This window comes from Gorilla gorilla, chromosome 19, assembly GCF_029281585.2.
Source record: "Gorilla gorilla gorilla isolate KB3781 chromosome 19, NHGRI_mGorGor1-v2.1_pri, whole genome shotgun sequence".
Classification (NCBI taxonomy): domain Eukaryota; kingdom Metazoa; phylum Chordata; class Mammalia; order Primates; family Hominidae; genus Gorilla; species Gorilla gorilla.
The window spans coordinates 33,348,757-33,363,457 of NC_073243.2; the positions used below are offsets into that span (position 1 = coordinate 33,348,757).

Here is a 14,701-nt window from a genome sequence, read left to right on the forward strand (position 1 = left end):
TTAATATTAAACATCTGAAATTTTATTTTCCGAAAGTGTTTTTTGCTCACTTAATTAGTTTAACCAATGAGGCTAATTACCACTTGGTTTTCATTATAATTTTGATAATTATTGTCCTGAAGTTTTCCTCCCAGGCACATAGTATGTGCTGGTTTCATTATTCATTTCCTAATACCCCTTGAGATAAATTTACAAATGATTTACATCTGGAAATCCTTTATGTACTTTTTAACAAGTGATAGTTTTTTAACCCCTAAACCTCAAGAAAACCACCTCAGAAAGATCTTTACTGGCTACACGCTGTGCTTCTCTAAGAGCTATTGTCACCGCAATAGGGTAAGTATTTCACATGCTATTAAGTGAAAAAACAGACATAGGATTTGTATGTTAAAATAGTCCCACCTCTCTTCTAATTGTGAAAACTTTGTTGTGTGGGAAGATGCTATTTTAAGGAATTATGTTGTAGTCAAGATGAGTCAGCATGTTTTGGTTGTTACCATTTATGGGGCAACTGTGAGTCCAGGCAGTGGCTTGTCGCCTCACTTGGTGCTTTATCTGGGAGTATTCAGGCAACTGGGAAGACTAAATTCAAATACTACTTTGTTCACAAGTGAATTACCTCCATTTGAAAGCTGTTCACTGATTTTGAATGTTAGGTATTTGTGTTAGGAGTGATTTGGGGGAAATTTCCCCCTAGTGTGAGCTCCAGGGTGGACACGGGGGGTGGAATGGGTTAGGAACAGTTTGGTCAGCTCAAGGGCCAGTCTCAAAGGGGCTCAGGACCCAACTATATTGTATATGTATACAAATTCTTTGTAAAGATTTTAATTTTGTTGGCCCTTTGGAGAAACGGGAGGCGGAAAAAGTGTTTTCACTCTAGGCAGCAGGAACTGGCTCTTGGCAACACTGTGCAGTTCAAATCTTTCTTCTTTAATAAGGTCTATCCCAATTATACTCCATCTTCATTACTTGATGATGCACAACAGTGCATCATCCTAAATGTGAGACATGGGTGAAGGTGATAGCTTTGAATAAGAGGGAAGAAAGGAAAGATGAGTAAAAATATAGGTGACTTTGTTGTAGTCAAGATGAATCAGCATGGTTTGGTTGTTACCATTTATGGGGCAGCTGTGAGTCCAGGCAGTGGCTTGTCGCCTCGCTTGGTGCTTTATCTGGGAGTATTCAGGCAACTGGGAAGACTAAATTCACCTATATTTTTACTCATCTTTCCTTTCTTCCCTCTTATTCAAAGCTATCACCTTCACCCATGTCTCAATTTTAGGAGGAAAGGTAGAAAGAGGGAGACTAGTTACAGGGCGGTGCAGTCATCCAGGTCAGGAGTTGGCAAACTATGGCCTGCTGGCCAAATCTGGCCCAGTGCCTGTTTTTGTAAATCAAGATTTACTGGAACACAGCCACACCTATTCATTTAAGTACTGTCTGTGGCTGCTTCAGGCCTGCAAGAACAGAGTTGAGTGGTTGCAAGAGAGACTCTATAGTCTGCAAAGCCTAAAATATTTACTATCTGGCCCTTTACAGATAAAACTTGCTCATCCAGATGAGTAACCCAGGTGAGAGAGGATGGCAAATTGTATTTGATTAGTAGTGGCAGTGGGGCGAGGAGTGATCAAATTCCAGACAAATGTTGTAAGTAAGGTCTACTGGATTTGCTAATGGATTGGACATGAAACACAAAGGAAGGAGAAGACACAAGAATGACTGAGGTTTTGGTCTGAGCAACTAGGAAGAATAGATTTTGTCATTTGCTACCATGGGAAAAGGCTGTGGAAAAAAGTTGGTTGAGGTAGTAGATAATAAAGTGTTTAGTTTTGTAAATGTTTGGGCATAAATTTGAGATGCCTATTTAGACATTTACATGGAGATATCAAATAGGTACCTGGATATATAAGAGAAGATTTCAAGGGAGGTGTCAGGGCTAGAAATATCAATTTGAAAGTTGTCAGTTTATAGATGTTATTTAAAACCATGTGATGGAATGAGATAATTTAGTAATGGACTGCGATGACAGAAGAAGACTGAAGACTGAGCCTGAGGTACTTGGGAATTCAGATGTTGGGGATATAAGGAGGAACCAGGAAAGGAGACCAAGTAAGTAAGTGAGTCAGGTGAAAAACCAAGAGAGAATGGTGAGCCAGATGCCAAGTGAAGAAAGCGTGTCAGAGGAAAGAGTGATGAACTCTCTAAGTTGATCAGGGGGCTTATGGGTACAATAAAGATTTCATGGCCACTCTCAGGAGGATGGAGAAGGGGAAAGGCTAACACAGTCCTTGAAGTGGTCTTGGGACAGTGAGTCAGGCAATGCCAATGAAAGTTTGGGTAACCAAAGTGAGGTGAAGGGAGGTGACAGGTTTCAGGTGGGCATATCGCTTTGTCCTGCCAAAAGTGGTACAACCAGAGGAAGATCAGAGTGTGACCTTTTTCTCCAACTAAGGACAATACTCTGTTTTCATATATATTGGGGCTTATTTCCAGGCTTTCTGGTTTACTTTATTCATATTTTTCTTTTCATATTCTAGAACTATATTATTTTGGTTACTGTAACTATAAAATGTTTCAATATTTGGTAGAGCTAGACACCCCTCACTACTCTTTCTTCTTCAGAGCAATGACCTCTTAATTTTAAAGATACTTTTAACGTAATTAACATGTATTCTTAGCAGCTATGTAGTTATTTCATTTGACTTTCACAGTAATTCTGGATGATAGGTATTATTACAATTCTTATGACGAAAAAACTGAACCTCAAAAAAGTTAAAAATTGTGTTCAGGCTGGGCATAGTGGCTCACGCTTGTTATCCCAGCACTCTGGGGTACTGAGGCAGGCAGATTGCTTGAGCCCAGAAGTTCAAGACCAGCCTGGGCAATATGGTGAAACCCCGGCTCTACAAAAAATACAAAAATTAGCCAGGAGCGGTGGTGCACGCCTGTAGTCCCAGCTATTAGGGATGCTGAGGTGGGAGGATCACTTGAGCCTCACTCAAGGCTGCAGTAAGCTTTGAGTGTGTCACTGTGCTTCACCCTGGGTGGCAGAGTGAGACCCTGTCTCAAAAACCAACAAAAAAATTTGTTTTCAGTCACCCTTCTAGTAAATGGCACACCTAACATTTCAACTAAAATCTGACTCCAAAGTCTACATGTTATAGTGATTTTCATAACTCAATTAGACGTCCCTTATTCTACTTCGGCATCTGTCATATTAGAAGTCTAGGGTTAGGAAATGTTTATAAAGGATATTATAAAGGACATTGGGTTCATGAACCCAAGAACAGTAAGCTATATTGTTCCAATAGTGTGAGTGAGAAGGAGCTGAGGGACATAATAAGTTCATGTATGTCCAGCAGAATATAAACTCCATGACGGTAAGATGTTGCCTGTCTTATTTACAATACTATCCCTGGTATCTCTACTAGAGCTTCACACATTTTTGGCATTCAGTAAATATTTGGAACAGAGAAAATTATGAGGTCTTATCCCTGTTATCCAGGAATTTGTCATCTAGATGGGAGGCAAGATACAGACACGTACAAATTTAATTTTTAATACAAGATAAAAATTTTTGTTCAAGGAACAAGAGAAAAATAGAATATGATAATGCTATAAATAAAAACATTAACTTGATAATTTACTGATATAGATTAAAAAATGGTCCTTTGGGAGTTTTGTGTGTGTGTGTGTGTGTGTGTGTGTGTGTATTTTTTTTTTTTTTTTTTTTTTGGAGACAGAGTCTCACTTTGTCACCAGGCTGGAGTGCAGTGGTGCAATCTCGGCTCACAGCAACCTCTGCCTCCCGGGTTCAAGTGATTCTCTTGCCTCAGCTTCTGGAGTAACTGGGACTACGGGCGCACGCAATATGCCCAGCTAATTTTTGTACTATTAGTAGAGACAGGGTTTCATCATTTTGGCCAGGATGGTCTCGCTCTCTTGACCTCGTGATCCGCCCGCCTCAGCCTCCCAAAGTGTTGGGATTACAGGCGTGAGCCACTGCGCACGGCCCCTTTGGGAGTTTTATGGAGGTGATGATTACTTCTGTTTGGGAAAATCATGGAAGATTGAATGGGGAAGTTGGGATTTGATCCAGGTATGAGAGGTCAGTAGGTTGGTATAAGTAGAGACATAGATCAGTTGTATTTTAGCCAGGGTGAATGGCATACAACAAAGCATGAGGGTTAGGAAGGCTCAATGTATTCTGGAGAAAGTTACTAAATCAAAGTATTTTTTATCTTCAAGGGACTAAAAGGTTTGGAAACAATGTTTAGTGTAGATAATTAAGAGGGTAGATTGGAGGCAAGATCAGCAATGATTCGCTTTGTGTGTAGTAGCTTATATATCCAATTTATCAAATATTATTAAGCTCCTACACTGTGCCCAGTGGGTAAGTTTCACCTTCATTTCATGTTTCACTTGACTTCTATAGTGTTTGTTACTACTTATCTCTCTCCTTCTCTCTTGAACACTACCCTGGTAACTCCCTTGGTCTTGCTCTCCTTATTCTCCTCTTCCCTGCTGACAAGTTGATTGTAGTTCCTTTCCTCGTCCCTCTGCCTACTCCTTAAGCCTCTTCTCTCTTTATTCTATCCTTCTTTGTGGTTGATCTCATCAGTGTGGATGACCTCACATTTTTTGCCAATGATTTCCAAATTTCTATCCCTATCTCAGACTTCAGTTCTGATCCTCAGATTATTATATCCTGCTGCCTCAGGGACATTTTATCTGAATGTCCCAATGGTGCTTCTAACTTAACATAATTAAAGTTTAACTCTTTCTCTCACCAACCTTTCTCTGCTTCGTGAATAACCTACTCTAGTTAAGGGTCACTCTCTATTCTGTTTCCCAAGTCAGAGGCAGGTGATTTATTCTCTGTGACTTCTTCACTCTCACCTTGGAATTGGTCATTAAATCCTATAACCTCCATATCCTATATATCTCACTAGTCTGACATCTTTTTTTTTAATCCTCATTACCACTGCCTTAATTCAAGATCTTATTTTCTCAGATCTGGATATCATATTCCTCATTCTGGTTTCCCTGCTTCAAGTCTAACTTTTCTAAGTCACCTATAGTTTCAAATATCTTTTAAAAATAAATTCTGAGGCCCATCTCTGTGGCTCATGCCTGTAATCCCGGCACTTTGGGAGGCCAAGACGAGAGAATCACTTGAGCCCAGGAGTTCAAAACCAGCCTGGGCAACATAACAAGACCTCATCTCTACAAAATTAAAAAAAAAATTAGCCAGGCATAGTGGCTCATGCCTGTGGTCCCAGCTACTCAGCTACTTAGGAGGCTGAGGTGGGAGGATTGCTTGAGCCCCAGAGGTCAAGACCGCAGTGAGCCATGATTGCACCACTGCATGGTAGCCTGGGTGACAGTGAGACCCTGTCCCACCTAAAAAAAGAGAACCCTAATCATATTATCCTCTTTTTTAAAGTCTTTGCTGACTCTCCATCCTCTGCGGCAGTGGTTTTCAAAATTTTTAAACATAATATACTCTTTTTTTAGTTGAAATGTTAAATTTGAATTCTCTTCAATGGGCATCTAACAAAGCGGAGACAAATAATAAATCTATATTCATTTAAAAATCATTTAAAGTGTATTGGTTTCTATTATATAGCAGTTGCTGTACTGAACACAGTGGATATAAACAAAAATAGCAGCTGCTAAATATTTACTGATTACCCTTTGCCAAGTACCATTCTAAGTTTCTTTGGCATGCATCAACCCATTTAATCTTTACAATCCTGCAAACATGAATAAGGCATGGTTCCTTCTCTTAAGGAAATTTCATTGTGTGTGTGTGCTTGGGTGTGTGTATGTGTGTGTATTTTACCCTGAAGATTAACATTTTATTTCACTGATGGCTCCTCTAAGGAATCATCAAATCTTTGTTGGCCATTGATCTAAGCTGGCTAGCAAGTTCCCAGGAGCCTCACCAAATGGATTAGTCTGTATCCTGGGAGCTTGGAGCCAATGTTAATCATCCCAAGGGCAATTAAGGCAAGAGGCCCAGCAAAGTCATCTTAGTTACAAAATAAGAAGATAGCATTAGTCTCTATACCTCAACCTCTGCCTTGCCAAGACAGCATTCTCAACTCCTTTTCTGCAAAATACTACTTGTCAGTCAGACTTGTCTAATATCTTAGCAACACAGACAAAACCCAAGGAAAGCCAAGCATTGCAGTTTTGTTGTTCATGATTTGGTTGGTACCATGATTTAGTAAATTACTTTTTCTGAGGGTTCTTTTTTGGCTTGTTTAAAGCCAAGGACCAAATGTAGCAATAAAAATCTAAATTACCTTGGCTCTTTGCTGAAATGCTCAATATTCCAATCTTTGTTCTTTGCTGTAGTGCCAGGAAGAAGAGAAAAAACAGGCGACAATGATACTGCATTACTGATTCACTCTACTCATTAGATTATATTGAAATGTTATGACTTGCTGGGCTCAGACAGTTATTCAGTTTTTGCCTCCAGCCATTTCAAAATAATTTTTTGTTCCTGCATAGCACACTACAACATTATTTGGAGTAAGACTTTCTAATTGGAAATAATAATTTTTAGATAGCAAATTGAGCCCTTTACCAAATAATGTTAAATTATCATCAAGATTACATTTTCATGAATAATTAATCAATACCACTTCAGCTGTTTAGCTATTTAGTATTGTTGAACTAATAGCAATTGTTAGGTTTAATTGTATTCTCTTGAGTTCAACAGCAAAAATAAAATCAGGTCATACATTTGCACTATCTTGTCAGACCAAAAAAAAATTCACTAAATAAAAATGACCCAGAAAGCATGTTTTTGGTAAGCCTATTCCAAAATGTTATAGTTATGTTAGCACTTGCTACTTCAATTTTGGTAGAAGTCTTTTACTTTAATCAAGGTAAAACATAGGCTTTCTTCAATATAGCTTTTGTGTTGTAATTCCAGAGATTTTTCTATATTAATTTTTAACCAAGTGCAGGATCAGTATAACAGAAACACTTTTTGGTTCAATTATTTATTTGGTCCCTCTATTTAAAGAGGGTAAAAACAATGGACTATTCTTACTGATTTGCCTAGGGTTTCAAACATATGAAGACGGCACGTACTCATATCTACTTCAGTGAAGTAAAAATGTTACAGTTCATCATGGATATGATAAAAACAATCAATGGCCTAGTTTAATAGGATCCTATCACCATCTCGTGCCTCTTCAGCAATGTCTTAAAATGATTTTTACCATAATTAAAGTACTTGAAATCACTTGTTCTCTCATAAAAATCAGATTATACTTTTATAATCTGATTTAAAAGTCAGATTATGTTTTTAGTAGAATTTTATTCTAATGAGTGTAGGCCCTTTCTATTAACCTTAACAGTCAAGAAACATGAAACAATGGGAGAATATATCATTTGAGACTTCAAACTAACTGTCCATGCTAATATGACAGGAATGACTGCTTGAGGACAATTTTATCATATCAATTGCAATTTTTACATAGGAGAAAAATGAAATATGTTAAATAGCTATTGTCATTTCTGCCTTTACTCTCAGGGTATCAGCTAAATTATTCCTTTATCAACATTTGTGTGCTTTGCTATGTGATAGCTCCAACTTTTTTTTAGCAGCTGAACTTGATGAAAGTAGGGTACTCGGTGGGAAATGAGCCTTGGGGTGTTAGGATTCTCAGAGTGGCAGTAGGGGTTGAAGAGCAGATCGGGGGGAGGGATATAAGTTAAATAGAAAAACATTATCTCACAGATAAGCTTTGAAGTCAGCAAAGTAGCAGCCACAATGATCATTGGCAACAGCCTAGTACTATCACTTCTGTTTGCTATACCCCCTTGCGAAGTCTGGATATTCCTAGAAAGTCTAGATATTTCAGTTAGTAGATGTGCTGCTGGGAGATGCTCAGAAAAAGGAAAAGAACAAATACGTATTTATCACCTATAAGTGCCAGGCACAGTAGCAATACTTTCATGTTCTAGATCTCATTGGGTCACCACGCTAATCCTCCAAAACTCATATGATTATTTTCATTTTTCTTTACTACTGGAGACATTAAGGATGAGAGTAGTTAAGCAGTTCACCCCGAGTCCCACTGTTTATGCAATAAACAGCTAATTGGTCTATCAGCCATGTTAGTTGGGAGAAGAAAGGGACCAAATAGGTCAACATGGATATTTGGTGCTTGTCCTTTTGAACATGAACACTAAAGATTAATCTCAGAACACCATGGCACTAAGATAGTCACATGAAAGGATTTGGAATTAAATAGTTTTAAGAGGTGGATGTTTTGAATTCATCATCTACAAGCTCTTGGTTTAAACCTCTTATCCTGGGGTAAACATGTGTTCATCTTTATTTTTCCCATACCACCCTCCCACAGTGCTTTCTACATCATGATTATTCAACATTCAATTTGTAATCTTCTTACAGGAGCAAGAAGAAACCGTCATTTTATAAAGTGGTATAATTGTAATAGTGTCCACCCCGCGATATTTATGCTTGTCATAGTAATTGGGGACTCGATTGGAGAGTTAAAAAGTGAGTAAACAAAAAGTAATTAACAATGTTGACGTGTATAGCAAAATATAATTTGTTAAAGGAAGGGCAAAAGGAGGGAGAGAGAGAAAGGAATTGTAATACAAAAGATCAATAATATATAAGACTTTAACATTTGAAATTAAAATTAGGAGAGAAACTCACATGAATAATTAGTATCTTATGTTTTCTGTGAAAACAACTACCTCTGCTGCCTACAACTGGAATTACCACGTATAGCAGACAAGAGCTTCTTTCACTAATTGGATCAGATTACATTTTTAGTACAATGTTATTCTAATGAATGTAGGCCCTTTCTATTAACCTTAACAGTCAAGAAACATGAGACAATGGGAGAATATATCATTTGAGACTTCAAACTAACTGTTTATGCTAATGTGACAGGAATGACTGCTTGAGGACAATTTTATCATATCGATTGCAATTATGAAGGGAAAATAAAATCTTCTCAAGTATTCTTCACTCTCTCTGAGTTAATTAAATTTTATAACCTTTGCTAAACTCTTCAAACAATAGACTCTTGAGGAATTTTTTTTAAACTATAAAAAAAAAACTATTGTCTTCCCAAAATTCTGTTGGGTTGCTAGATTTAGCAGTTCTCTTTATTTCCATTGCAGGAAGTGATTATCGACATTATCATTATTTTAAACATCATCAGTAATCTCTTTTATCAAATCTGTAGGGTACTGTGCTGGAAGGAGAGACATCAAGAGGTGTAAGATATAGTCCCTGCCCTTGAGAAATATGTAATCTAAGTGAAGACATTTACTACCTTTGTTAAAATTGGTCCAGAATAATTTGTTTAACCCTATGATTTATTAGAATCATTCAGTGGGAACTCATATGGGAATGATATTGGAGTTAGATATTTTAAAATAAAGCCTATCTCCTACCTTTGCTAAGAGATACACATTATGGTTTAAAAGATGATGCAGATGGCATTTGTTTCCTTTTTGCAGGCAGAAGGAAATGCATTGATTCCTAGAGGATAAAACACATATTCTCTGAGCACTTTTATTTGAGTGACTTGAGAAAACAGTTCAAGTCCCACCTCTGCAACTAATTGGCAGTGTGACTACTGCCTGTTGTAGTATTATACATTTTTGTTCCAGCTGCTATCCTGAAGTAGGAGCTCTCAGTGCCTTTGACTTAAGAGAAATCCTATATAATTGGCTAGGATGGCATATCTGCACCAGTCAAGCATAGTGTCTTGCCTTTCTCCTTCATAACTAAACTGGTTGACAAATAATGATGAAATTGTAATGAACTCTATGCCTCTGATGTACTTACAAATTAGTCTTATATGTGAAAACCTATTTAACATTTCCGAGATGTAGACATCATGTACAAAAATGTTTTATCATACACTATACAATAATGCTCATCACATGTTAAAATATCATGACATCTTTTACACTGATTTTCAGTGCTTGAATTTGGGAGAAGCGAAGGGAGATAATTTTTTCTACTGAAACTGGAGATATGAAAATAAGTCATGGGGATAACTGGGCAAGTGCATTTCCTGAAAATATCCTGTATTTTTCTGGTTTATTTTGTTTGCTTGATAATCAGTGTTTACATGATTACCAAATTTCCTTTATTATCACATTTAATTGAAAGTTAATAATCTATTTCCTTTATCAATGAATGTTTTGTTTTTACAAAATAATGTGCAGCAGTCGCACAGATCAGTTGATGTGGGTGAATGAGGTCATCTGAGGCTTTCCACTTTCATACTACAGTCTATTCTTCATTAGAAACATTGAAGAAGTTGTTTAGAACTTCAAGAGACTTTACAACCCTGAGATTACAGGTGTGTTTTCTTTTTGGTTGGTTTCAAAAGTAAATTTTCAAACCCATAGAAAAGTTGAAAGAAGAAAACAATGAATACATGTATACTCTTCACCTAGATCCATCAAATATTTATATGCTCCATCAATTTTTCTACTTGATAAACTTTTTTGTATTTTAATTTTTTCATTTATCGTTTATCTATTTTTAACTTTTACTTTAGGTTTGGAGATGTATGTGCAGGTTAGTTATAAAGGTAAACTTGTGTCATGGGGGTTTGTTGTACAGATTATTTCACTACCCAGGTATTAAGCCTCGTACCCGTTAGTTATTTTTTCTACTCTTCTCTGTCCTCCCACCCTCCACCCTCAAGGAGGCCTCAGTGTCTATTGTTCCCTTCTTTGTATTCATAAGTTCTCATCATTTAGCTCCCGCTTCTAAGTGAGAACATATGGTATTTGGTTTTCTGTTACTGCGTTAGTTTGCTAAGGATAATGGCCTCTAGCTCTATCCATGTTCCCACAAAAGAAATTATATCATTCCTTTTTATGGCTGCATAGTATTCCATGGTGGATACACATATTTTTAAGGAGAGTTTAAATTCAATATCATCTAATATATAGTCTATATTCACATTTCCCTAATTGTCACAAGTTACTTCTTTTCTTGCTTTTTAAAAACATTTTCTTATTAGAAATTAATATATGTGCATGTTAGAAATGCAAAAAGTAAAAAAGGGTATCTCATGGAGCTTAGACTATATTCTATCTCTGACCCCATTGTGCAAATACTGTGAATCATTTCACAGGTATGGTTTTAGAAATTTTCTACAAATATACACTACATGTTTTTAGATGGATGGAAACATTCTATAAGATAATAGAAGGTATTTTCATATAAACACACATAAATATCTTGTTTTCATATGAGCACATATAAGTCCTACTCACTGATGTTTTCTTAATTTAATAATCTTTATTTTTAGAGCAGTTTTAGGTTCATAGCAAAATTGAGTGGAAAGTATAGAGAGCATATATGCTCCCCATCCCCACAGACACACAACCTCCCCTACTATGGACATCCGGCACCACAGTGGTGCATTTGTTACAACTGATGAATCTACATTGACACATCATTACTACCTGAAGTCCATAGTTTACATTGGGGTGCTCACCCCCAGTGCCTGGGTTATCAGGGGCTGGAGTCTGCTAGGGTCGGCTTGTATCCTGGGTTTGCTGGAGCATGAAGTTACGGGGGCTAGCCTGGAGTCTGGGGCAGCAGGGACTGGCCTGGTTCTGGGTGACTTGGAGCCTATATCTGTGGGGACTGTCCTGGAGCCTGGAGTTGTGGGGTTTAGTCTGCCACTGGGCAGGCCTGGAGGCTTAGTCTGCAGGTACCAGCTTGGAGCCTAGCGCTATGGGAGGCAGCCTGGCACTGAGTTTCACTGGAGCAACACTGGTGCCCGGCCTGTGGCAAAGTCTGGGACTCACTTTACTTTCCTTCCCCCACCTGGAGGATATCTCTCTCCATGTCGTGTTGCCTGGCTTGGAGGGGTGATGTGATGCAGAAAATGTGAACCTGTTCTTCCTACTTTCTTCAGTGGGTCCTTTTGTAATTCTCCGCTACACACAAGTGCCATAATCTCTCAACTGAATTCCTTAGCTCTTATGAAGATATTTTCATGCATGGAGAGTTGTTCAAATAGATGTTTCTATGAGGGGATAAGTGCTGGAAAGTTCTATTCCACCATCTTGCTGATGTCACGATCCAAGATCCACACTTCCTCTTTCTTTCTTTCTTCTTTCTTTTTCTTTCTTTCTTTCTTTCTTTTCTTTCTTTCTTTCTTTCTTTCTTTCTTTCTTTCTTTCTTTCTTTCTTTCTTTCTCTCTCTGTCTCCTTCTTTCTCTCTTTCTTTCTTACTCTCTCCTTTCTTTCTTTCAAGGCTAGTCAAGTGAAGCAATGGAAGTAGAGAGAGAACAAATAAATCTGTAACCAGTTATGATCAATTAATTGTAAATAGCACTGCACTCCAACCAGCCCTCACTATCTTTTGATTAGTGTTAGCATAGTATATCTTTCTCCATCCGTTTACTTTTAATCTATATGTGTCTATGTCTTAAAAGAGTTTCTTGTGGACAATATATAGCTGGGTCTTATTTTTTGATCCACTCTGGCAATCTGTCTTTTAATTGGAGTATTTAGACAGCTGACACTTAAATATAATTATTAATATAATTGGATTAATATCTGTGATATTTGTGACTATTTTCTATTTGTTGCCCTTGCTATTTGTTCCTATTTTTGTCTTCCATAGTTCTTCTGACTTTTGAGGTATTAATGGAGCATTTTATTATGATATAGTTATATAATGATATGTATGATATATATATATCATATATTATAGAATGATATTATAATATATTATTCCATTTAGTCGTCTTTCTTAGTATATCAATTACGCCACTTCTTTTTTTTTTTTTAAGGTGGAGTTTCACTCTGTAGCCCAGGCTGGAGTGCCGTGGTGTGATCATGGCTCAATTCAGCCTCAAACTCCTGGGCTCAAGTAATTCTCCTGCTCCTGCCTCCCAAATGGCTGAGATTATAGGTGCACGCCACTGTGCCTGGCTAATTTTTAAATTTTTTGTAGCAACAGGGTCTCGCTATGTTGCCCAGACTGGTCTTGAACTCCTGGGCTCAAGCAGTCCTCCTCCCTCCACTTCTTAAAGTGTCGGGATTACAGGCGTGATTCAGTGCACCTGGTCACTTATGCTTCTTCTCAAAATCTTTAAAGTGGTTGCCCTAAAATTTGCAATATACACTTACAATGAATTCAAGTCCCCTTTTGAATACAGGCATACCTTGCTTAATTGCACGCTGTGAATACTGTGCTTTTTACAAATTGGAGGTTTGTGGGAACCCTCCATCAGGTAAATTTATTGCTACCATTTTTCCAACAGCATTTGCTCACTTTGTGTCTCTGTGTCACATTTTGGTAATTCTCACAATATGTGTGTGTGTGTGTGTATATATATATATATATATAGATAGATAGATAGATTTTTTTTTTTTTTTTAGATAGAGTCTTGCTCTGTCACCCAGGCTGGAGTGCAGTGGTGTGATCTCGGCTCACTGCAAGCTCTGCCTCCCAGGTTCCAGAGATTATCCTGCCTCAGCCTCCCAGGTAGCTGGGACTACAGACACGTGTGACCACATTGGCTAATTTTTCTATTTTTAGTAGAGATGGGATTTCGCCATGTTGGCCAGGCTGGTCTCGAATTCCTGATCTGCCCACCTCAGCCTCCCAAAGTACTGGGATTACAGGCATGAACCACCACACCCAGCCTCTCACTTTAAATCAAATGCCAGAAATAATTATGGTTAATGAGGAAGGCGTTTTGAAAAGTCTGTATAGACGGAAAGCTAGTTGTCTTGCGGCAAACCATTAGCCAAGTTGTGAATGCAAAGGAAGAGTTCTTGGAGGAAATTAAAAGTGTACTCCAGTGAATGCACAATGCTAAGAAAGCAAAACAACTTTATTGCTGATATGGAGTTAAGTTTTACTGGTCTGAGTAGAAGATCAAACCAGCCACAACATTCCTTTATCCAAAGCCTAATCCAAGCAAAGGCCCTAACTGTTCAAGTCTATGAAGGCTGAGATAGGTAAGAAAGCTGCAGAAGAAAAGTTAGAAGCTAGCAGAGGCTGATTCATTAGCTTTAAGAAAAGAAGGCTTCTCCACAACATAAAAGTGTGAGGGGAAGCAGCAAGTGCTGATGTAGAAGCTGCAGCAAGTTTTCCAGATCTACTTAAGATAATTGATGAAATGTGGCTAACCTTAAAACAGATTTTCAGTGGGGGGAAAGAAACGTTGTATTGGAAGAAGATGTTATCTAGGACCTTTACAGCTAGAGAGAAAAAGACAGTGCCTGGCTTTGAAACTTCAAAGGGTGCTGGCTTTGGCAGCACATATACTAAAAAAAACTGGGATGATACAGAGAAGATTAGCATGGCCCCTGCACAAGGATGACGTGCAAATTAGTGAAGCATTCCATAAAACAAACAAACAAGCAAACACTTCAAAGGACAGGTTGATTCTCTTGTTAGGGGCTAAGGCAGCTGGTGATTTTAAGTTGAAGCCAATGTTCACGTACCACTCCAAAATCCTAGGGCCCTTAAGAATTATGTTAAATCTACTTTGCCTGTGCTCTAGAAGCGGAACTACAAAGCTTGGATGACAGCACATCTGTTTGCAGCATGGTATACTGAATATTTTAAGCCCATTGTTGAGAACTACAGCTCAAAAAAAAGGATTCCTTTCAAATTATTACTGCTCAATGACAAGGCACCTG

The 14,701-nt window shown here is 37.9% G+C and overlaps 1 non-coding gene across 1 annotated transcript; it reads left to right on the forward strand.

Annotated features, from left to right (window-relative positions):
- Nucleotides 1-14,299: 14,299 nt before the first annotated feature.
- Nucleotides 14,300-14,410, forward strand: LOC115931397 (U6 spliceosomal RNA). The gene has a single exon (XR_004067896.1). It is a non-coding gene; the product is annotated as a U6 spliceosomal RNA (small nuclear RNA).
- Nucleotides 14,411-14,701: the final 291 nt, after the last annotated feature.